Source organism: Piliocolobus tephrosceles, chromosome 5 (assembly GCF_002776525.5).
Source record: "Piliocolobus tephrosceles isolate RC106 chromosome 5, ASM277652v3, whole genome shotgun sequence".
NCBI lineage: Eukaryota > Metazoa > Chordata > Mammalia > Primates > Cercopithecidae > Piliocolobus > Piliocolobus tephrosceles.
In genome coordinates, this window is record NC_045438.1 from 133,066,690 (window position 1) to 133,089,771 (window position 23,082).

Below are 23,082 nucleotides of genomic sequence, written 5' to 3' on the forward strand. Positions count from 1 at the left end.
GACAGCATCTAGTGGGCTCCAGACCCATCTAACCGGAGTGACCTTGGAGGAGAAAGGATCGCCTTTGCCTTAGTCTGTTTCTGCATTTGTAACCTAAAGGGATTCAGATTTACCATTGTAAAACTCAAAGATTAAAATGTGGGTAAGTCTGTGCCTTTCAGCTAAATCTGGAAGTACCAACTCTTAGCCTCCCCAGAGGTACAATGAGGCTTGAGAGGTCCTCTGGAGTCAGAAGATGCCACCACCCCAGAGGATGTGAGCCTACCTGTGGAGGCCTTGATCCCCACCACTAGGATGGGGCAGGTGAGACCAGACCCTTCCCTCTTCCCCACGATGGTCTCCCTACACCCTCTGACCCCACTCTCTGTCACAGAATAGGCAAGTGACCAGCTCCAAACTAGGGTGACGCCCACAGCCAGTGCTGAGCATGCTGCACCAGAACAGGTGTTCACCCACCTAGCCCTGAGCCCTTTTTTGGGAGAACTCGGACAGAAGGCTCTGAGCCCTGGGCTGCACCCAGGATGAAAGGAGGTAGGGAAACAGGCAGACAGCATCTCCAATGATGCTGTGGCCAGCCAGGCCTGCCCATTCAGAGCCTTGGCCCAGTACACCCTAGGCAGCAGGCGGGGAACAAGCAACACTCCTGGGTGGCCATTCTCTTCCCGTCCTCATGCCTCCTCAAGGGTCATTCCTGGCACTCTCGCATGAACTCCCTGCGGTGAGGGGTGAGTAGAAGCCCACGAAGCCTCTCTACTGCCATGCAACCCCATCGCATCTCCACTGAACTCGGGGCAGAAAACGGCTGCCTGATGGACGCTGTCATTTAGGTTCCAAGACTACTTTGGTGGATCTGAGAATAAATTCCTCAAGGCAATGTCCTTGCTCTGCCCTTCTCCAGGGTGGGACCCAGAGTTACTGGCCCCTCCATCCCATGGAGCTGATTCTGCAACCCTCACTTCCTAAGCACATGTAAGGCTCACCTGTTCTTTAAAGACCTGCAAAAAGTGTTCTTTCTTGGCTGCAACCTAATTCCCTCCTGCCACACCTAAGGCCCATTTCTTCTGGTTCTGCCCTCAAATGATTCAGAGAGATTAGAGGCAGAGTCATTCCTAGAGTGACATTTTTACTAGTCCACAGTACAACAAAAAATTAAAGACAATGGAATATCTATTTGTTGGCATAAAGTCCATTGACCATCTTTTCTTGGGAATAATTGTTTTCCTTCTCTTTTTTTTTTTTTTTTCTTTTTTGAGACGGGGTCTCACCCTCTCACCCAGGTTGGAGCTCGGTGGTGTGATATTGGTTCACTGCAACCTCTGCCTCCCAGATTCAAGCAATCCTCTCGCCTCAGCCTCCCAAGTAGCCGGGACTACAGGCATGCGCCACCACACCGGGCTAATTTTTTGTATTTTTGGTAGAGACAGGGTTTTGCCATGTTGCCCAGTCTGGTCTCGAACACCTGAGCTCAGGCAATCCATCCGCCTTGGCCTCCCAAAGTGCTGGAATTACAGGCATGAGCCACCGTGCCTGGCTGGGACTAACAGATTCAGATGATGTCATTCCTATTTTGAGAATTAAAATGTATGTATCAGGTCAGGCGTGGTGGCTCACACTTGTAGTCTCAGCACTTTGGGAGGCTGAGGTGAGTGGATCTCTTGAGCCCAGGAGTTCGAGCCTGGCCTGGGCTCAAGCAAAACCCCCCCCTCTACAAAAAATACAAAAATTAGTTCAGCATGGTGGTGCATGCCTGTAGTCCCAGCTACTCTGGAGGCTGAGGTGGTAGGACTGCCTGAACCTGGGAGGCAGAGGTTGCAGTGAGCTGAGATCACGCCACTGCACTCCAGCCTGGGTGACAGAGCCAGACTGTCTCAAAAAAACAGAAGTATTTTCTTTAATGATGGTGATAATAGATGGTAGGTACGTTCTGCGTGCTCTTAGGGAGCATAAATTAAAAGCTGCAGCTCTTTATGGGAACCTGGCTTTCACTTGTTTTCTTGCTTTTTCTGTCAAATCCAGAAATCTGGAACCACTGGTTAAAGAGAAGTCTGAGAGCCAAAATACACACAGCCAGCTGTGAGTTACTTACCTGCCTTACTCAGGAAAAGGACATGGGCTGCTCAAGCACACACCTCTTTGCCAACTATGCCAGCATTTTTACCTTCAAGGCCGATGTTCTCATCATGTTAAGTACATTTGAGTTTAGTAAATAAGTATGGGTTCTAGCCAGGGTTCAAAACCAGTTCAGGGCAGGGCGCGGTGGCTCACGCCTGTAATCCCAGCACTTTGGGAGGTGGAGACAGGCAGATCACAAGGTCAGAGTGGCCAGCCTGGCCAACATGGGGAAACCCCGTCTGTACTAAAAAATACAAAAATTAGCTGGTGGTGGGCACCTGTAATCCCAGCTACTCAGGAGGCTGAGGCAGAACTGCTTGAACCCAGGAGGCGGAGGTTGCAGTGAATCCAGATGGCACCACTGCACTCCATCCTGGCAACAGAGGGAGACTCCCTCTCAAAACAAACCAGTTTAGTCGCGGATTTAGTTTTGTGGTCTCCTTGTGCCTCATTTTCCCCACCTGTAAAATAGAAACAGTAAGACTTACTTCATGGGATTGTGAGGATTAAGTAAAGCACTTGGAACAGTGCCCAGCACACAGAGCTCAACAAATGTTGACTATAATCCTAATTATCTCCGCAGGTTTCACCTGGACAACATGTGGGGTGTGGGCAGGCAGTGAGAACACAGATGGTAGCCCTCAATGCATCCCAGCCTGAAAAGCACATGAGTCAGCCCTTCCTTCCACTTACCCACTACCTCTCACGCTAGTCGTTGTCTTTTTTTGTTGTTGTTTTTGAGACGAGTCTGGCTCTGTCTCCCAGGTTGCAGTGCAGTGGCGCCATCTCGGCTCACTGCAAACTCCGCCTCCCAGGTTCGAACAATTCTTGTGCCTCAGCTTGCCGAGTAGCTGGAACTACAGGCGCGCATCACCGCGCCCGGTTAATTTTTGTATTTTCAGTGGACTGGATTTCACCATTTCGGCCAGGCTGGTCTCGAACTCCTGCCCTCAGGTGATCTGCCTGCCTTGGCCTCTCAAAGTGCTGGGATTACAGGCGTAAACCACCACACCAGACCTCCCTGGTCTTCTTAAAGTGAATCAGTCCGAATTCCTGTAATCCATGTAACTGCTTTGAGTGACTCTGGAACCCTCTTTGAAGCCCCCACAAATACCTAAAAGAGGAGCAGGAGCCCTACAACACATTCCCCTAAACTGTGTTCCTAAGAACCATCCAGCTACCTGTGGAACCCTAAGGCCCCTTCCTTATGCTCTTTACCAATATCCTGGCAATGGTTGTTTGAGCCTAGTTAATGACAGAAGCTCCAGCCAGATGCTGATGGGGGTCCTCTACGAAAAGACACCGCCATTCCCGAGGGTGATACTGCAGCGACCTAGTACTTGTGCGCATAGAAGCCAAGGGGAAATTGCCCTACCCTAAACTCCAGTGAAAAGCCCTTTGCAGTCCAACAGGCTTGCATTCACATCGCAGCAGTGTGGGGTTTGGACAAATTCCACAATCTGAGTCTGTTTCCTCCTCTAGAACGCGAGTCTATGAATTCCTGTCTACTGCCTGGAAGTGCCGCTGTCAGGACTGACTAAGATAATGTGTGTACTTTCGGTGCACAGGGGACGCTCAACACGTGCGAGCTTCCCTTGCAGAAAACCAAGAGATGAAAGGCTGGGGGCCGCCCCTGCCTGGACGTGCATCCCATACTCTCCGAGATCATCTCTCCCCAGCTAGCGCTTACTCCTGCCCAGGAACTAGATCCTGGGGCCTCCGGGTAGCTCCGGCTAAGGCGCGGGAAGCAGAGGGGGCCAGCGCCCCCAGAGGAGGAGGTTGGGGGGAAGGAGGCCGCGCCTTTCCCCGCCCCGGGCCTCCCCCCGTCTTGCTCTCCCTCCCCGGACTACCTCCTCCCCCCGCGCGCATCCGGCGACGGGCACAGGATGTTCTTTCGCTCCCGTCCCCGCTCCGCCCCCGCTCTCACTTTCTCTTCGCTCCCCTCCCCCACTCGCGCCGCGCCCGGCGCCGGCACCTAATTTAACTCTTTCTCTCCCGCGCTCGGCGGCGCCTGTGCGCCTCCTGGGCGGGGGTCCCATCCTTCCCGCCAGCCCCCCAGGACGTGGAGCGAGAAGGCTGCCCGGGAAGGGGCGGGAATGGGCTGAGCGCTGGGCCCAGGTTCTCAGGATCCTGTGGCCCGCAGCTGGTGGAGAGGGCTCACCGGGATCCGGCACTCTAGAACCCTCGCTAGTTCACCCGGGTGAGGGTGGGGGTGAGGGTGGAGATGGGTACCCACAGTCGAGACAGCTGCGCGCCCGAGAAAGGCGGCCAGGCGGGCTTAGATGCTGGCCCGGCGGGGGGCGAGTAGGGCCAAGGGCCACCAACTTCATCCTCCCCCCAGGTTCGGATGCGGAGGGGCCCAGGGCACCAGCAGAGGATGGAGAGAGGCCACGCCCCTCGGCGACGTCACTGATGTCAAGGCAACCGGGGGCGGGACGGTGGGCTACTGAAGGGCGGACCTCAGGGAATAGAGGCTGCCGGTGGCTCTGGGACGGGGTGGGGGTGGGGGTGGGGGCGCAGCGGGGGCGGGCTTTTCAATTTTCTTCAGTCAATGATGTCCAAAAAACAGAGTGAGGGTCAGCTTCTGTTCGCTCTTGGATTCAACAGGCATTTATTGAGCGTTATGCTTGGGGCTGTGCTTAGGCACTGGGATGTTGCGTGCCATCCGAACCCAGCCAGTTGTTGTGAACTACGGTAGGGTGGCTCTGCGTCCCTGGAACGGACGTAATTATTAACAGTGCCCCTTTTCAAGTTTAAAGTGTCCCAGTATGGGCAGTAGTTAAGGAACACCTTTCTCCCAATTCAGAAAAGGCTCCAACCATACGGGGAAGGAATATAAACTATTGGGTACAACAGGCACTTTCCTGGTGCTTTGTATTCTCTGTAATTTTTGCCCCTCATTCTGCAAAACGAGTGTCACTAGCGACTTTGACAGACGAAGAAACTGGCTCAGAGAGGTTAAGAGACTTACCCAGGGCCAAACAGCTAAGTGTTGGAACCAGGAACCAGACCCAAGTTTTATGTGCCCTCCAAAGTATTTCATGCCTGCTTCTCAAACTAAGTAGATGATGTCAAATAAATAAAAGACACTGTCCCTGCCATTAAAAAGCCTACAGCCTATGGGAGAAGAGGTTTAAAATACTACAGGACATAACTAAGCAATAAAACATAAAAAAGATTAGGCGGGGTGCGGTGGCTCACTCCTGTAATCCCAGCACTTTGGGAGGCTGAGGCGGGTGGATCACCTGAGGTCAGGAGTTCGAGACCAGCCCTACCAATATGGTGAAACCCCGTCTGTACTAAAAATGCAAATATTAGCTGGGCGTGGTGGCGTTCAACTGAAGTCCCAGCTACTCGGGAGGCTCAGATAGGAGAATTGCTTGAACTGGGGAGGCAAGGTTGCAATGAGCTGAGATTGCCCCACTGCACTCCACCCTGGGCGACACAGCAAGATTCCATCTCAAAAAAAAAAAAAAAAAGGAAAAGATTAAAGGCAGCTCACAGGCTCAGAGGGAAGCCACTAGTTATGCCACTCTCCTTTCCACCTTCTGCCCGCCTCTGTGGTTTTGTCTCTTACTGAACAGGGACTCCTAGCAGGCATCTGCCCTCATTCTACTCTGCACCCAAAGTTTTGCAGTTGGTATTTGCCACAACCTTCCTGATATTAACTTGGATGTCAGCCTCTCCCTTCCCCACCAGCTCCCCTCCTCCAGCCACTGAAGATTTTGGGGAAATGAAAAACAGTGGCCCTTCAAAACAAAAGGGCCCCAGTGAGCATTGGGAAGCCAATAGGCTTGATGGGACTGGGGAGACCAAGGCAGGAGAGAGAATTGGAACGGTGGAAAGGGGACACTACCAAATGGATGGGTCACTTGAGGAACATTTGCTGCCCTCCTGCTGTGCAGGAGGCACTGCACTCAACCCTGTGGCCTGGACATGCCATGAGTGAATTCAGGTCCCATCTCACAGAGAATACACAGGTTAGCTAGTGTACTCACTGTGCTTGGTTGAGGAGTCTGAAGTTGATAACATACACAACAAATGATGTTTGAGAAAGATTATTCCAGCAGGGTGTGTAGGAGGAAGGAAAAAGAAAGGACAGTGTGGCAGCTGCTGTGAGAATTTGGGCCAAAGGTGGAATCTATGGGGCTGGAGGGGAAAGGGTGAAGGAGAAAAGTAATGAACAAACAATATATTTTGAAATAAAAGCAACAAAGGGAAGAATTTGATAAGATATCAGACATAAGGATGGTGAAGGAGAGAAAGTAGTTAAACATTAATCTACCTTTGCAATGACTTTCAGGACTGGGAGGGTCATGGTGGGCAATGGGGAGGAGCTGGTGTGAGGGACATGAATATGAGTCCAGTCACTTCTAGGCCATGTAAGGGCAGGTGTCCCGTAGGTGACTGGACTTGGAGATAGGGAAGTCCGGAAGAGCAGTGGGCTGCTGTCTGAGAGTGTCCCTGTCATAGCCTCGAGCAATCACTGACCTGGGATCACGAACAGATTTCAAGCATCAGGAAGAAGGTGGGAGTAGATGGCAGTGAAGGTGCCTCCCAACTGGGAGATGCAGTGTGCATTGGCTGGGTGACAGCCTGTGTGGGAAGTGTGATGTATGTATGTATGGGAAGGGGGTCCACGGCTCAGGCCTGTGTTGGCATCTTTAGCCACAGAGGGTGCCAGAGATGCCATCAGATGGCAGGAGGCCCAGGTAAGGCACTTCAGCAGCCTGAGGTCCCTCCCCTAGGCCCACCCTCAAAGGCCCTGGAGCCCAGGCCTATGCTGCCTGCCAGGGCCTTTCCCGGAACCACTCCTCCCCGCCTGCCCTGGCACTCTCCAGGCACAAAGCATCCCTCAGGGCACTGCGCAGGCACCCCAGGAAGCTGGGACACGGGACAGGTCCCCATCCCCAGGAAGAGCCCTGCTCTGGGCTGCTGTCATCATCACAGTGGCCCCACAAGAGGCCAGGAGACAGCATAGGGACAGCATAAGTCCCCAGTGGGGACCCCAAATGGGACCCCATTTCCCCTGCATAGAGGTGGAAGGAGGAGCTTTGTGGCTAGGTGGCAGGATTCCTGGGTCTTTATTGTGGTTTGGGGGTGGGGGCAGAAAAGCAGGGTCTCAGGCTTCAAAACACCACACCACCTGCCTCTCCCTCCCTCAGAGGAGGAAATCTTCAGGGGCCTTGTGGTTTTGAGGGGAGGGGGCAGGAAGAGACTCTGAACTCTGGGTCAGCTGAGGACAGAGATAGGGGAGATCCTCTTGCCCTATGTCCCACTTTTCTCCTAGGATCTTCTTCCTCGGCTCCCTACTCCGCCACTACCCCAGAACAAACTCCTACCTCTATTTGCAACTAAGAGTTACATCCCCCATGCCAAGACCTTCCGAGGCGTCCCAGAGGGGTGAGGTTTGGGGAAAACAGAACATGTACACAGCAGCTGTGTGCCTGGCCACACCTGTCGGGTGGGGTGAGGAGAGTGCTCCTCCCAGGTGGGCAGAGCCTGCTGCGCTCAGGCTGGGGGCTGGGAGACGCTTTAATAGAGGGGCGAGATGGCAGAGAGATGCGCAAACCGGCCACGTGGAGGTCCAGCGCGGTAGGCTCGGGCGCAAGCAGAGGAGCGGGCCGTACGCTCGCCCCTCCCGTTCCAGGGAGCCGCCGAGTGCCGGGTCGTCGCTGACCGCAGGCTGCAAGAGCGGTTGATCTGGTGAGCGAGCACACCCACTTACCCAGCTGCTGAGTCAGGCTGTTCTCGCTCGCGCTCGCCCGCCCGCCCGCCCGCTCGGGACATTGTGTTCCAGCCCCGGCGCGCTGGCAGCGGGCCCAGGCGCTCACACCAGCCTCCTCGCCCTGTTTGTGCTCGCGGCTTGCGCTCGGCGCGCAGCCTCCCGGCTGCCGCAACCATGCGATTGCACGCTGGGGCAGGGGCTGGCGAGCAACCTCCGGGGTGCGCGTGGGCCCCGCAGCCCTGCCCACTCACCGGCCTTGGAGCACCCAGGCCTAGCCATCCCCCATTTGCCCCTGCTTGGGTACCCCAGGCTTGGGTGGCGCCTGGATTAGCACAGCTGGGGGAGGGAGCAGGTGTGGGGAGCTCTACGAGCAGAAGGAGCCACCCAGGCTGCCGCCAGCGCTCTCCAGCGCTCGGTCCGTGCCTCTCCAGCGCTCAGTCCGGGAGGCAAGAGGAGGATAGCTGGAGCTCGCCAGCCCCAGACTTGCGAGACCTGGGACGCAGTCATGTGACAACGGAAGCCCGTGTTGAGGGGGCCAATTCAAGCAATCCCCAGGAGGAGCCTCCCCTTTCCTAGCCTCCCTTGCCTGATCCTTCACAGCAGCCTGGAACACGGGGACTCCAGGGATTCCCGGGGCTGGCAAACCAAGCCCAGCCCTTTTGGACGGTTTGGGAAATCCCTGGCAGGACGCCGGGAGTAGGGAGAGCCCAGACACTGGCGGGTGGGTGTGGACGACAGGGTGGAAGAAGGGCAAGGCCAAGGAAGACGACCCCAAGCTGACCCTGGAATCTGACCCTTCCCTGTGTTTCGCTCCAAACCCCCGGTTTATTCAGAGCCACGTTTTCTCCTTACCCATCCTTCTGTGGAAAGACATCACTAAGTGCTGGTCCTAAAGATCCCACTGTCTCCAAACCAAGGAGGGGACAAAGCATTTATATAGCACGTCTGCCATGAGGAAGGCTCTGTGTTGGGTCCTGCTAGAGAATGTCACTATGAGGTTAAGACACAGTCCTGAAGTCCTTTGTTCTCCCTCCTTCCCACCTCCACAGTTTGCTGTGCCATTTCTCATGCCAGGAGTGCCCGTCCTCCCTGTCCACCCATCTCTGCTGCTCCAATTCATAAAGCTTCCTTGAAACAGTGCCAGCCAAATCTGATTCCCGTCTCCTCTGAACGCCCAGCACACTCAGTTTGTACCTTTCTCACGGCACAGCGTGTGGCCTGTCTCATATTCTAGCTATCTGTTTACTAATCCTGTTCTTCTAACCAGATTAGAAAGTCCTTGAGGCAGAAACAAAGTCTGCTTCTTCTTTGAGCCCTCTCCTCTACTGTCCCCGCCTCCCGCCACCATTCCAACTCATCCGCCACAGGCCAGGCTCGGCACCGGAGTTCATGTTCAATAAATATTGGGTGTATTGAAATGATATCCTCCCCTTGGGCAATTGAAGAGACAAACACACTGCATGTTAGGTTAAATAATAACCCAAGCCAGCAGGTGGTGAGTACCAAATGTGTGTAATAGCTATAGGGACTCAGAAGAAAGAAGGTGGTGATATGGGAGAAAGATCCCAGGAGGTTCTAGGCCTTGAGCTATGTGTGTGTGTGTGTGGAGGAGGAGGAGAGGGGAGGGGTGGATGTGACTCATTCTGGTTGACATCACCACAAAACAACCTCCACGCTAGGCACTTCACAGGCATTATCTCTAATATTTAAGGTTGGGGGCATAGGATTGGGAGGCTTGGAGGGGACGGTGCCCAAGCCAGGCCCGCCTTCCCAAAGCCAACCAGAGCATAGAGGCAGCCTTGGATCTGGGCTCCCCACCCTCAGTCCCTGGGCCCTGTCTGTTCTCTGGCCTGCCACTCCTACATACTACACCCAAGAGAGCTGCCCAGCGCTGCCTAGTTCTGGATGCACTCTGGTCCCACCCTGGTGAACAACTGCCTGTGTGACCTTGGACAAGGCACTTCCTCGCGGTCATCTGTGCCTCTCTTGCAGCCCTTACAGGCTGTGACTTCCAGTCAGTATCCAAGTGATGTTTGCCGCCTTTCCGGGTGTCACCTAGGCTGCTGTGGCTGTCTGCACCCCACATTCCCCCAAACACCCCATGCATACACACTTACTGCTCCCTCCCAGTCTGGAGCTGCTGAGAGGAACAGGGTACAGAGTGTGAGCAGGGATGGCAGGTTTCCTGTGGTTGCAAAAGGAACATCAGGACTTTCCCTGCGGTGCCCCGAACTGTGGGAGAAGTGGGGGAGGAGGAGGCAGGGCCAACCTCGAAGGAACCTCTGCTCTCTTCCCTCCCCTTTTTAGTGCTCACAGCTCTCAAAAAGGCTGGTACAGTTTGTTACGCTGGGGCCGGAATGTACCGTGTGTTTCATATGGCCTCTGTCCAGTCCTACACTGGCCGCTTTATATTTATACTTCCTTCTTTAGCTGTGGCATCCTGCTGTCAGTTACCCCTGCTCTCATCTCCCCATCTTCCACTTGGGCTCCCCAACCCCCCATGGATCAAGAAATGAGTCTCCTGCTTCCCACTCCCAGTCTTTAGGTTCTAAACTCTTGCTGGGGGTGGGAGGGTGAGGTGCAGAGAGACCCTGTGGAAGTTAGACTCCAGAAGGGTGAAGTCCCCAGTCTTTTCTCCCATCACCCAGCCTTGAAACTGCCTCTAGAGCTGTGGAATCTCCACACCAGGTCTGGAGTTTCTCTGGACCCTTGAGGCTGATCCCTCTCCCCTTGCTAGCCTTGTTTCCCAAGCATTTTAGCAATATTCCCGAGCCCAGCTAGACAAGCACTATGACAAGCGCTTGTCTAGCCCAGCTAGACAAGCCCAGTGACAGCACTGTGTAAGTTGCCTCCGAAAGATTGGCAGACCTGGTCATCATGGATCCTTCCTTATCAGTCACAGAGAACAGAGGCAGAGGTGGGGGCCTGGCGGCAGGGAGGGGAATCTACCTATATTGTCACCCGCAGGAGTCACACATTCTTAATGGAATTTGACCCTTGAAGATTTCTCAATAATTTTCTGAGTTGTGACCAGTTTAATCTCCTCAAAGTGGCTTAGATATTGAGAGACCAATACGTTTATGATCTGGCCTTCCTCCCGCAGGAGCATGGGATATTATTATTCACATCGATGGCTAATCTTGATTGCTTATATGGAGAATTATCTCTGCACAGCAACCCCCCACCAGTGTTTGGAACCCAAAGACTGTGGCGCAGGAGACTCACTACTAGACCCAAGGTTGAGGTTCAGGTCTTTCTTTACAGGATCTCATTTACTCCTCAGAACAATTCTGGGGTGTGGACGCTATTGTTAGCCCTCTTTGACAGTTAAAGAAACTGAGGCTCAGAAAAACAACAGAGCTCAGCTGAGATTCACACTCAGGTCTCTCTGACACCAAAGCCAGCACTTTTTTTTTTTTTTTTTTTTTTGAGACAAGGTCTCACCCTGTTGCCCAAGCTGGAGTACAGTGGAGAGATCATGGCTCACTGCAGCCTCAACCTCTGGGACTCAAGCAATCCTCCCACCTCAGCCTCCTGCGTAAACGTCCCAAGTAGCTGGGATTACAGGTGTGCACCATCACACCTGGCCAAAGCCAGCACTTCAAAATAGTCTTTGAGTTTGCTCAGATTATGTACCTAAAATGCAAATCCTCCATTTCTCAAGCCTCCAGTCTTACTCCCTCCTCCCTTCAAATGAAGGAGAACTCTGCCTCCTTGGAGCTCCTACATGCCTTGAGGTGTGATCTGACAGCTAGAAAACTGTTTTTAGCCCATTTGACAGGCAGCAATCTGGATGCTAGCAAGGCCCCAGAGGACAGTCTCAGCAGTGGAGTTGGACAGACAGGCCTGCTGGCTGTGGGCTCCGTATATCTCTTGGCTGCCTGGCATGCCTGCTGCCCCTCACCCTTCACCCAGGAATAAACTGCCTGGTTGTATTGATTTGGCTCTGGGATCCAGAAACCAAGGGCTGAGCCTGGGTTCCGGGGCTCTGAAGTCAGGTCTGTCTGCAGCACCCAGTGACAGTGACACAGCCTCTCTTAGGACCTGTTCACAGCAGGCCTTTGGGAGAAAGCACCACCATTATGTCAACCCCTGGCATTTGTATCAGGCTGTGTACATTTAATGTACCTGCCTTAACTCAGTATGATCTTAATATGCCTCTAAAGTAAGAATCAGACCCACTTTCCTGCTGGGAAAACTGAGGCAAGAGCAGCTAAGTTGCATGCCTAAGGGCAAGAAACTAGGTTTGTAGTTGCTGTCTGGGGTGCTTTGTTTCCTATCACAGGGTCTCTCCTGAGCAAAGAGAGGAAAAGTTTTCCAAGATGTCCTGATGATGTGTGGGCTTTCACTCAGTCCTATCACCCAAGGAAGGGACCACAGCACCACACTGCCCATGCCAACCTTATCTGCCTACCCCCAGGGGATGAAGCAGGAACACCAGACATAATGTATTTAGTGGGTGTATCCTGGTCTCTGGCAATCTGTCCTCTATGGCTTTCATGGGCACATTTTGTCTTTCTGACCTTCTTCTTTCTCTGAGTTCGTTTTTCTTTGTTTATCTTTCCTTCTGAATTTCTCTCTCCTTGTTCACTGAGAGTCCTGTTTGCCTCCATCTATCTGTGTTTACTTTTTATTTTTGCTTTTTGTGTTTCCAGTCTTCTGGGAATTTCCCAAGATCCCTTCTGCCTTCTTCCCTCTGACAGCATCTTGTTTCCCAGGAAGCATCTTCCATTTTTTCCTACCCCCATGCCCGATGCCTCACCTTGTCCTAAGCTTCTTCCAGTGTCAGATTGCTCAGCCTTGTTAATCCAGTGGGTACTTATGGAGCACCTACTGTGTGTCCCAGGAATTGAGTTAATGCCCTAGGAACCAAAGTCTAACACCTGTGCCTGAGCATTTCTTTATTTATTTTTATTTTTATTTATTTATTTTTTGAGACAGAGTCTCTCTCTGTTGCCCAGGCTGGAGTGCAGTGGTGTGATCTCAGCTCACTGCAACCTCCGCCTCCTGTATTCAAGCAATTCTCCTGCCTCAGCCTCCCAAGTAGCTGGGATTACAGGCGCCCGCCACCACGCCCGGCTAATTTTTTTTTTTTATTTTTAGTAGAGACGGCATTTCACTGTGTTGGCCAGGATGATCTCGATCTCCTGATCTCATGATTCACCCACCTTGGCCTCCCAAAGTGCTGGGATTACAAGTGTGAGCCACCACGCCTGGCCATGCCTGAGCATTTATTAAGCACCTACTGTGTGTGTGTGCCAAGTATTGTGCTACAAACTGGGGATACAAAACCTGGTTGCTGCCCTCCTATGGGCTACTTGGGAAGTCTGAGTCCCTGGTTTACTTAAAAACAGATCATTATAATGTCTTGGGAAGTTGGGGACTGGGTGTGACCAGAGCAGAAGGTTCAGGGAGAGAGGAACTGGCCAGGCAGAGCAAGGGTGCAGGGCGTTCCAGGTAGAAGGAACAGTGTGTATAAAAGCACACAGGCGTGAAGCAGCCCGGTGTTCTCCGGTGGGCACTGGGAGTTGTTTGGTCTGGCTGGACATGGAGTGCAGGTTGGAGAGCCCGGGGAGATGAGGCCAGAGGCAGGCAAGCCCAGATGGTGCAGAACCTCATGTTCCAACAAGAGTTGACCTTTATCCTGGAGCAGCCGGAAGCCCAGGCAGCCTCATGGTTCCCTGCAGCCCGGGAGCTTCAGAGCTGAGCCTGGGTCAGAGCCAGGCCCAAAGCACTCTCCTCTGATCCCCCATTAGCCCACATTCACAGCCCTCAGCAAGGCCTGTGAGAGTTAGTCACTTAAATATAATGCTATTTCCAAAGCTCATTCATTCATTCATAAATGTTTAGCAAGCTCTGATGTTTGCCAGGTGCTGCTCTGAGCACCATGAATGGGTCATTAAACCCCACAGAGGTTCCAGCTTTCAAGAAACGTATATCCTTGGCAGTTGGGAAGGGGACAGGCCATAAAAAACCAAACAGAACAAATAAGAAAGAAAATTTCAGATCACGATATGTGCAAATAAGAAAATGAAACAGGGATGCAATGGAGTGTGATGGGCGTCTGCTGAGTAGTCAGGGAAGGCTGCTCTGAGGAAGGTTATGTTTGAGCTGAGACCTGGTTGACAAGAACAAACCAGTCATGTGAACATCTGCAGGCTGAGGGTTTCAGGCACAGGAAACAGCACAGCACATGCAAAGTCCTCAAGGCATGAAAGAGCTTTGTGTTTTCCAGGTTTAGAAAAAACATTGGGTTCAAATCCACCACTCTTCAGTAATCCTCTGCAAGGATTATTATATCCATTTTGTAGAGATGGAAACTGAGGCTTGGTCAGGAAGGTTAGTTTGTTGGTCAGAATCACAACTGGGAGTACACATTTTGGCTGTAAAGCCACTATTGTCGGCTGGGCATGGTGGCTCACGTCTGTAATCCCAGCACTTTGGGAGGCCGAGGTGGGCAAATCACCTGAGGTCAGGAGTTCGAGACCAGCCTGACCAACATGGAGAAACCCCGTCTCTGCTAAAAATACAAAATTAGCCAGGCGTGGTAGCACATGGCTGTGGTCCCAGCTACTCGGGAGGCTGAGGCAGGAGAATCATTTGAACCCAGGAGGCGGAGATTGTGGTGAGCCGAGAGCATGCCATTGCACTCCAGCTTGGGCAACAAGAGTGAAACGCCATCAAAAAAAAAAAAAAAAGCCACTATTTTTGGGGTATTTTGGGGTGTGTGCGTGTATGTGTGTTTTTTTTTTTAAATAAAAGCATCAAGTTCAGCAACCATGTGTCCTAAATTATCTAGAATGGTCAAATTTCTAAAATTCTTTTTTTTTTTTTTTGGAGACAGAGTCTCACTCTGTTTCCCATGTTTCCCAGGCTGGAGTGCAGTGGCACGATCTCAGCTCGCTGCAACCTCCACTTCTCGGGTTCAAGCAATTTTCCTGCCTCAGCCTCCCAAGCAGCTGAGATTACAGGTGCCTGCCACCACGCCTGGCTAATTTTTGTATTTTTAATAGAGACAGGGTTTCACCATGTTGGCCAGCCTGGTCTCAAACTCCTGACTTCAGGTGATCCACCCACCTCAACCTCCCAAAGTGCTGGGATGACAGGCCTGAGCACCGTGCCCGGCCCTAAAATTCTTATTGTCTCCTGGACAGTCATCTTGGACATGCTTTGTGTTCCGTAACATGACTTCAAGCCTTGTCTTTGTCATGTACTACCAGTGAGATCCTAGACTAGCATTTCACCACTTTAAGCCTCAGTTTCCTAATTTGTAAATAGGGAGGAATTGTAATCATTCCAATATCACAGGCTTGCTGGGAGGATCAAATGAGATCATCCACATCAGGGTCAGCACAGTGCCCGGAATGGGGTACCTGTGAAATTAATGGTGATTCTTCTTTATTGTTACCTTGGGAAATGGAGGCCAACTGCAGAATGATGGTGGCTCCAAGCAGCTGGGGACGCAAAACATGCACAGAGAAAGAGAGACCAACAATGTGAGGCCTCTGATGCATGAGACAGGCAGGGGAGTGGTGGGAGGAGAGAGCAAGAGTGAGCAGCCAGGAGGGCCTCTTCCCTTCCCTTTACCCAGCCTCTCACTCCTCTGCTAGGATCCTACATTGACACATCTTGTACTTCCTGTTTCCAGGGAAATTCCTCACTGCCGGACTGCACCCACCCTTGAGGACCTCACAATCTCTTTGTGCAGAGCAGAAGCCAGACACAGACAGGGACTACGAAGCGACAATCCCCAGCCCTGTGTGTTCAAGGAGCCCCCGAGGGGCAGGCGGCCACGCTGCAGAAGGCTAGCCTCTCCGACCCCCAGGGAGCATGGCGTGGGCTGCAGGGACAGAACGCTTCTCAGAGGAGGTAGGGACCCCATGGAGTACGTGACGCCGGGCCCTCCAGCTGCATGCTCCAGTTAGCAGGACAGAGACCCCTCCCCACCCATTCCCAGCCTTCCCTGGCTTCCTGTTCTGCTGCTGGGAGGCCCTGTCACCACACATGCGCGTGCACGCGCTAACACACACACCCCTCCCAGGCACCCCCGGAAGACCAGCTGCAGCTGGGGGTGGGGGTGCACAGAGCACAGCCAGGGTTCTCAGATCCCTAGCCTGCTCTCCCACCCTGCCCTAGCCCCCAACTGCCGAGCTGCTTCTAGGTTTAAAGCAAAACATGACTCTGTCCTTCCTGCTGCTCAGTGGCAGCAACACTGCCTCGGGTTATTTTTAGCAGGGATGCAGGGAAGGCACAGTTCTCCTTGACTTTAACTAGGGACAACCCCCAACCCCCCGCCAAGACTCACTGGAGGAGGCCGGGTACGGAAACCCCCCTCCCAGAAAGGGGAAATGGTGTGTTTTCTGTTCCTTCAATTCACTAGAATGGGAGTTGCAGTCAAGCTTGGGGTTGAACTGATGGGAAATTCTAGGTTCCAAAGCCTATGTATGGGCTCTGCCCCATTCCTGGTCTCTGTGTTTCCATGAATCTGGGAAGCCAGAGGCACACAGTGTCTGGAGTCGAGGTGCCCCGTCTGTGGGTGTTGGGGTCCCTGGGAAACTGTTTGGTTATAGCCAGGCTCTGTGGACTACACAGGGGCACCAGGCATTGTGGGTGGTGTTTCACAGGCGCTGGCTAAATATTCATTAAACTGAGCATGTCCATTCTGTGTATTTTTCCGTATGTGTATCTTTTAGATGCTAGCAGTACTTGATGAGGTATAATGTACCTACATTCCACATACAGTAAAATGCACAAATCTCAAGTGTACAACTTGATGAATTTTGACAAATATATCTGCCCATGTAACCATCACCTAGATCAAGATTTCAGACATTTTCACCACCTCCAAATTCCTTTGTGCCCTCTTCCAGTCAGTCTCCACCACAGAGGCAACTGATTCTGATTTCTATCACCATAGATCATGTGTGTGTTTTACAAAGTTAAAAGAAATACAGCTGCTGTCATAGAAGAGGGAAATGAGCAATAAAGTTCTTAACATGAAAGGGAGGCCTCAAAAAAGGGGGTTACTGGAACTGGAAAATAATGAAGGTATCATTGGCCTGGGAAACAGGAGGTTTCAGACTCAGCCCAACCCCTCAGGGTTGGGACCAGAGGGCTTGGGACACTTCTTGGAGCAGAAAGGCTGTGAGTTGGGAGAGGGCAAGGGTAGGGCCAGCTGTGGCTCAGGCCCAGCTAGCTGCCTCCTGTTCTGCTAGAGGTCCCTGCCCCTCCTCCCGGCCCTCCCCACTGCACAGTTTCAGCAAGGCCAAGGCTGCAGGGAAAGGTTCTCTCAGGGGCATGCCCCCAGAGGGAGAGTTTAGGGCCCCTGTGTAGTTAGGTTATTTGTTTTTCTTGCCTTCCTCTTCAAGGTCTGGGACTCCTACATCCTTTGTCCTGCCTGGGGAGGGGAGAGGCTGAGGCTGTCAAAATAGAGTGCTAGGGAAGAGTCACGATGCTTTACTTTTTTTTTTTTTTTGAGACGGAGTCTGGCTCAGACGCCCAGGCTGGAGTGCGGTGGCGCAATCTCGGCTCACTGCAAGCTCCGCCTCCCGGGTTTAGGCCATTCTCCTGCCTCAGCCTCCTGAGTAGCTGGGACTACAGGCGCCCGCCTCCTCGCCCGGCTAATTTTTTTTGTATTTTTAGTAGAGACGGGGTTTCACCGTGTTAGCCAGGATGGTATCAATCTCCTGACCTCGTGATCCGCCCGTCTTGGCCTCCCAAAGTGCTGGGATTACAGGCGTGAGCCACCGCGCCCGGCCTACGATGCTTTTCATTCTTTCCTTCCTTTCTTCATTCAGAAACAGTTATTTGAGCACTTATGTAGTGCTGTAGATTCTGCCAGGTGCTGGGGATAGGAGGATAACTAAGTCACATTTTAGCTTGCTATGGAGTCCAAGTTGGCATTCCCAGGTGAGGCCAGGCCTTATACCTCCTTCATATTGGAGATGAGGGGCCCGGAGAGGGGAAGTGACTTATTCAGAATCACACAGCTAGCTGCTGACAGAGGAAGGCAAAGAACAGGGATCCCTGATTTAGCCCTAGATGGGGATAAGAAAGCAAAGGAAACCAAACAAACAGCCAACTCCCCAGTGTTCCCTCCAGCAAGCATTTTAGGGTAACAAAAAGCACTGACCTGGAGTAAGAGGACCTCATTTCTACTGCTAGGTCTTAGAAACACTTCCTCTCTGGGTCTCAGCTTTATTCCATGAACACGCTGGAGGCAGCTTGCAGAGGACCTCTGGCTCTCACAAGCACACCCTGCATTTTCCTGCCTCTGTGCCTTTGCTCGGGTTGTTTCTGCCGCCTGGAATGCCCCCTTTCCCTCCCGCTTCCTTCCTCTGACATTCTCCTAATCATTTCTGGCCTAATTCAAATGCCACCCCCAGAGGCTCCCCAGTCCTTGGGCATCTGGGGAGTGGTGTCACCCAGGTCTCCACTACCAGAACGGAGCCTCCTCCATTTTGCAACCCTCCCATCCTAGGGCACAGCCTTCCAGGGAGATGGAGTCAGTCACTTTTGGAGGAATTGAAGGGATGTATTCCTCCCGCCCTACACTTTCACATGCCCCTTTTCAACATTCAGAGACTGATGTCATCCTTCTGCTGGGCCTCCAAGACATTGTGCTTTCTGCTGGCCATGCCAGCCCAGGCTGGAGCATCAAACTTGGGCACTTCTGGCAAAGGTGGCTGCCCTGGGAGGTGACCCCAGGAAGCACAGCTGCCCCACCTCAGTCGTCCAGTCCTCATTCACAAACACCCGAGCAGAAATCCTCCTTCCACCACAAACACATGACTCCTGTTCCCACAACCATATCCAGACCCACTCCTACCTGCCTGTCCACAACAGCAAGTTTGCGAAAATGTCCCCCACTGCTCCCACAGCTCCCCTGCCCCTCCCGTGGGTGGGCGTTGCCACGGGTGCACATTCATTGCACATACACACAGGGCGCACACAGACATGCACATGGGCGCATAATGGGCAACACAGATGTGGACACATGCATGCATACACACAGATGCATACATGGGCACAGAGCCCCACAAACACACGTGCACATGGAGCACACACTCACACATACATGAACACACGGGCACACAGGCACATGTGTGCACACACGGGCGCACAGGCACACACACTCACACGCCGTCTCATGCTGGGGGCTCTTCTCCACCCTCAGCTCTCAGGCAAGCCTAGCTCACACGCCTTGAGCTGAGGACGCCGTAGAGGAAATGTGGGCTCAGTTGCTGGTTCCTAGCTGCCTCTGGCTTTATATCCAACTGGAGTCTTTTCTATTAATTTTTCCTACTGATGGCCCTATGGGAATGAGAGAGTGCACAAGAGCTGTGGGTTACTCTGGGACAGCACCTTGTTTGGGTGCCTGGTAGGAATGGGGATGGGGGGGCAGGGTAAGGATTCCATCACTTCTAGGAACAAAGGCCTCCAAGGAGCTGAGGTTTGGTGAGACCAGTAAACACAAGGCTGGTCTTTCCTCTCACTGCCACACTCCCCCCTCCAGCCCATCCATTCTTCCCATTGCTGCAGATGCCCCAGGCCCATGCTCTCCCCTATGGGGAGGTGGGAAGGCTTGGAAGAGGGCTCAGTCCCAAGGCTGATGTGGCAGCTTTGGGAATGGCAGCAGGGTTCCAAGCTGTCTAGACCCCTTCAACAGAAGGGTGGCTTCTCTCAGACTCCTTCAGGGCAGCACAGCAGAAATCCAGAGACCAGCCAGGTAGGGGAAAATGTTTGCGACCCAGTTACCAGATCTTGAGAGTTGGGCAGGGAGGAAGCTTGGATTCAATTAAACCTGATTCATCTGCAGTCACTGAGTACAGAGCATGTGCCTGGGATGGGTTGGGGCAGGTAGGAAGGGTGAGGGGTGGCACAGAAATCACAAGACACAGTAACTGTCTTCTAAGGGTGTGTGTGTCTTGGTGTGAGAGACTGGGGAACATCACGTAGGCAGAACTCCTGAGAGTGGAACTCAAACACAACGTGCTGCACACTGAGGCCATCACCTCTGCCCAACCCTCCCAGAGCATACAGACACTGCCACTTGCCTGATCTTCTTGTTGTCTTCCCTATTTTGTTTTTATTTTAGAGTCAGGGTTTCTGTTGCCCAGACTGGAGTGCAGTGGCACAATCATAGCTCACTGCAACCCTGGACTCTTGGGCTCAAGTGATTCTCCCACCTTGGACTCTCGAGCACCTAGGACTATAGGTGTGTGCCACCACACCCAGCTAATTTTTTTTTTTTTTTTTTTTGAGACTGAGTCTCCCTCTGTTGCCAGACTGGAGTGCAGTGGCACAGTCTTGGCTCACTGCAACCTCCGCCTCCTGGGTTCAAGCGATTCTCCTGCCTCAGCCTCCCAAGTAGCTGGGATTACAGGCGTGCGCCACCATGGCCAGCTAATTTTTGTATTTTTAGTAGAGATGGGGTTTCTCCATGTTGGTCAGGCTGGTTTTGAACTCCCGACCCCAGATGATCCACCCGCCTTGGCCTCCCAAAGTACCGGGATTACAGGCTTGAGCCACTGCGCCCGGCCCTCACCCAGCTTATTTTTAAAAATGTTTTTAGAGACGAGGTCTCCCTACCTTGTGCCCAGGCTGGGCTCGAACTCCTGGCCTCCAGTAATCTTCCTACCTTGGCCTCTTGAGTTGCTGGGATTACAGATTCGAGCCATTGCCCCCAGCTGTCTCCCCTATCTTGGTAACTAATGTCACATGGCAGCCCAGGACAGAAACTTTTGGGCCACCCTAGATTCTGCCCTCCCCTACCCCATCCAATCAGTCCTCACATCCCATGGGTTATTCTTGTCCCATCGTTTCCATCCAACCCCTCCTTCAGGCCTCACCACCACTGCCTTGGCGTTTCTCACCACTTCCCTCCCAGGGCTTCTAATGGCACAGGGGCTGGAAGGATCTCACCTTCAGGTTTATATCATCCTCTTCTCTCCGTTCTCCACACAGATGCCAGAATGATCTCAAACTCCTGACCTCAGGTGATCTGCCCACCTCGGCCTCCCAAAGTGTTGTGATTACAGGCATGAGCCACCACGCCCAGCAGAACACAGAGTATTTTTGAAGAAAATACATTTTGAGAGTAAAATCCTATACATCTTTTTTTTTGAGACAGAGTTTCGCTCTTGTCACCCAGGCTGGAGTGCAATGTCTCCATGTCAGCTCACTGCAACCTCTGCCTCCCGGGTTCAAGCAATTCTCCTGCCTCCTGGGTTTAAGCAGGCACCTGCCACCACACCCTGCTAATTTTTGTATTTTTAGTAGAGGCAGGGTTTCACCATGTTGGCCAGGCTAGTCTCAATCCCCTGACCTCAGGTGATCTGCTCACCTCAATCTCCCAAAGTGCTGGGATTAGAAGCATGAGGCACCGTGTCTGGCCTTATTTTTTGTTTTTTTGTTTTGTTTTGTTTTTTTCTGAGTCTCACTCTGTTGCCCACGTGGGAGCGTGGTGGCATGATCACAGTTCACTGCAGCCTAGACCTTTTGGGCTCAAGCAATCCTCCCTCCTCAGCCTCCCAAATCATTGGAATTACAGGCGTGAGCCACCTTGCCCAGCCCATCTTGCTTTTTAAATAGAATTTATGTGAATCTCCAAGCCTAAGATTTTTCTTTTCTTTTCTTTGAAACTGAGTCTTGCTCTGTCACCCAGGCAGGAGTGCAGTGGCGCGACCTCTGCTCCTGTGTTCAAGTGATTCTGCCTTAGCCTCCTGAGTAGCTGGGATTCAGGATTACCCTGAAACCCTGTCTCTATTAAAAATACAAAAATTAGCAGGGTGTGGTGGCAGGCGCCTGTAATCCCAGCTACTCAGGAGGTTGAGGCAGGAGAATTGCTTGAACCCCGGAGGCAGGCACCATCATGCCCAGCTGATTTTTGCATTTTTAGTAGAGATGGGGTTTCACCATATTGGCCAGGCTGGTCTTGAACTCCTGACCTGAGGTGATCCACCCACCTCAGCCTCCCAAAATGCTGGGATTACAGGTGTGAGCCACCACGCCCGGCCGCCTAAGATTTTTCAAGTCAGTGAAGAGAGATGTCCTCATAACCCCCTAAGGACCTGCTTAACCATGGATGGGTGTCAGCCCCTTACTAAGCAAGCCCTGTGGTTTTATGCCCCCAGGGAGACAGACCCACTGAGAAGTGACCCCAGGCCTCAGTTGAAAGAGCCTCATGTCTCAGTGGATGGACTGGGGACAGATTGTTCCAATCAGGGATGTCTGTGAGGGATTTCTGGAAGAGGTGGGATTTGGGCTGAGTCTTGACAGATTTTGACAGTCAGAAGGAAGGGAGAAGGGCAGGAAGTCAAGAAAATATTTGGACCCCAAGGCTTAGTAGTTGGACAGGCAGGACAGGGAGGCAGGGGAGAGAGGATGTGAGGGTGTGAGTCCAGAGATGCAGGTCACAGCCCTCCTGGGTGGCTGCACAGTTTTGGACAAGTGGTTGCTTTTTACATTCTCTGCTACCCTTTATGCAAATTGAGCACGTAAGTCTGGGAAAAAGCTCACATGAGAATCCCCAGGGCAGGAGCGGTTTGCTGATCCCTGGGTCCCCACCCTCCAGCTAAGCTGCTTCAGCCTCCTACACTGACTTCTGAGAGGTGTTGTGGCTTAGAGTATACGTCACAGCTCTGCCGCTTGCTAGAAGGGCAGGTCTTTTAAAACCTCTGTGCCTCCATTTCCTTAACTGTCAAAGGGTGGTAGTGTCTACCTCATAAGGTTGTTGTTGGAGACTAAATTAGTTAAGGCACCTTAGACCATCTAGACCACCAGCTTCATTAAGTGCTTAGTAGACGTTAGCTAATATTGTCACTGGATCCAACTGTCTTCATAATGAGGCAAAATTCCATTGGGCTGTCCCTCTTCTAGGCCACAGGATTTGGCCTTGGCTGCTGCCGCATTCTAGTCCTAGGGTTCCCTCAACAAGTGTGGCTCCCATTGACCTGAGCCACATCCTTCTCACTCACCACATGCCCCAAGGAATCACTCCCCTCTTTTTGCCCCTGCCCACTTATGCCCACTCTACTGATACTGGCCTCTTGTTATAAGATTTTTTTCTTTCTTTCTTTCTTCTTCTTCTTCTTTGTTTTGGGGGCGGGGGAGGGGAGCACAGGAACCAGATCTTGCATTTGTCGCCTGGGCTGGAGTACAGTAGGGTGATCATGGCTCACTGCAGCCTTAACCTCCTGGGCTCAAGTGATCCTCCCACCTCAGTCTCCCGAGTAGCTAGG

General features: G+C 52.5%; 1 long non-coding RNA gene across 1 annotated transcript in view; it reads left to right on the plus strand.

Moving 5' to 3' along the window:
- Positions 1–16,508, plus strand: part of LOC111542967 — a 17,377-nt gene extending 869 nt beyond the window's left edge. The window contains exons 2-9 of the long non-coding RNA XR_002731709.2: positions 188–303; positions 828–969; positions 2,017–2,202; positions 2,696–3,835; positions 6,586–6,700; positions 7,403–7,515; positions 15,149–15,227; positions 15,489–16,508. This is a non-coding gene — a long non-coding RNA (uncharacterized LOC111542967). The remainder of the gene's footprint in view (positions 1–187; positions 304–827; positions 970–2,016; positions 2,203–2,695; positions 3,836–6,585; positions 6,701–7,402; positions 7,516–15,148; positions 15,228–15,488) is intronic.
- The last annotated feature ends 6,574 nt before the right edge of the window (positions 16,509–23,082 follow it).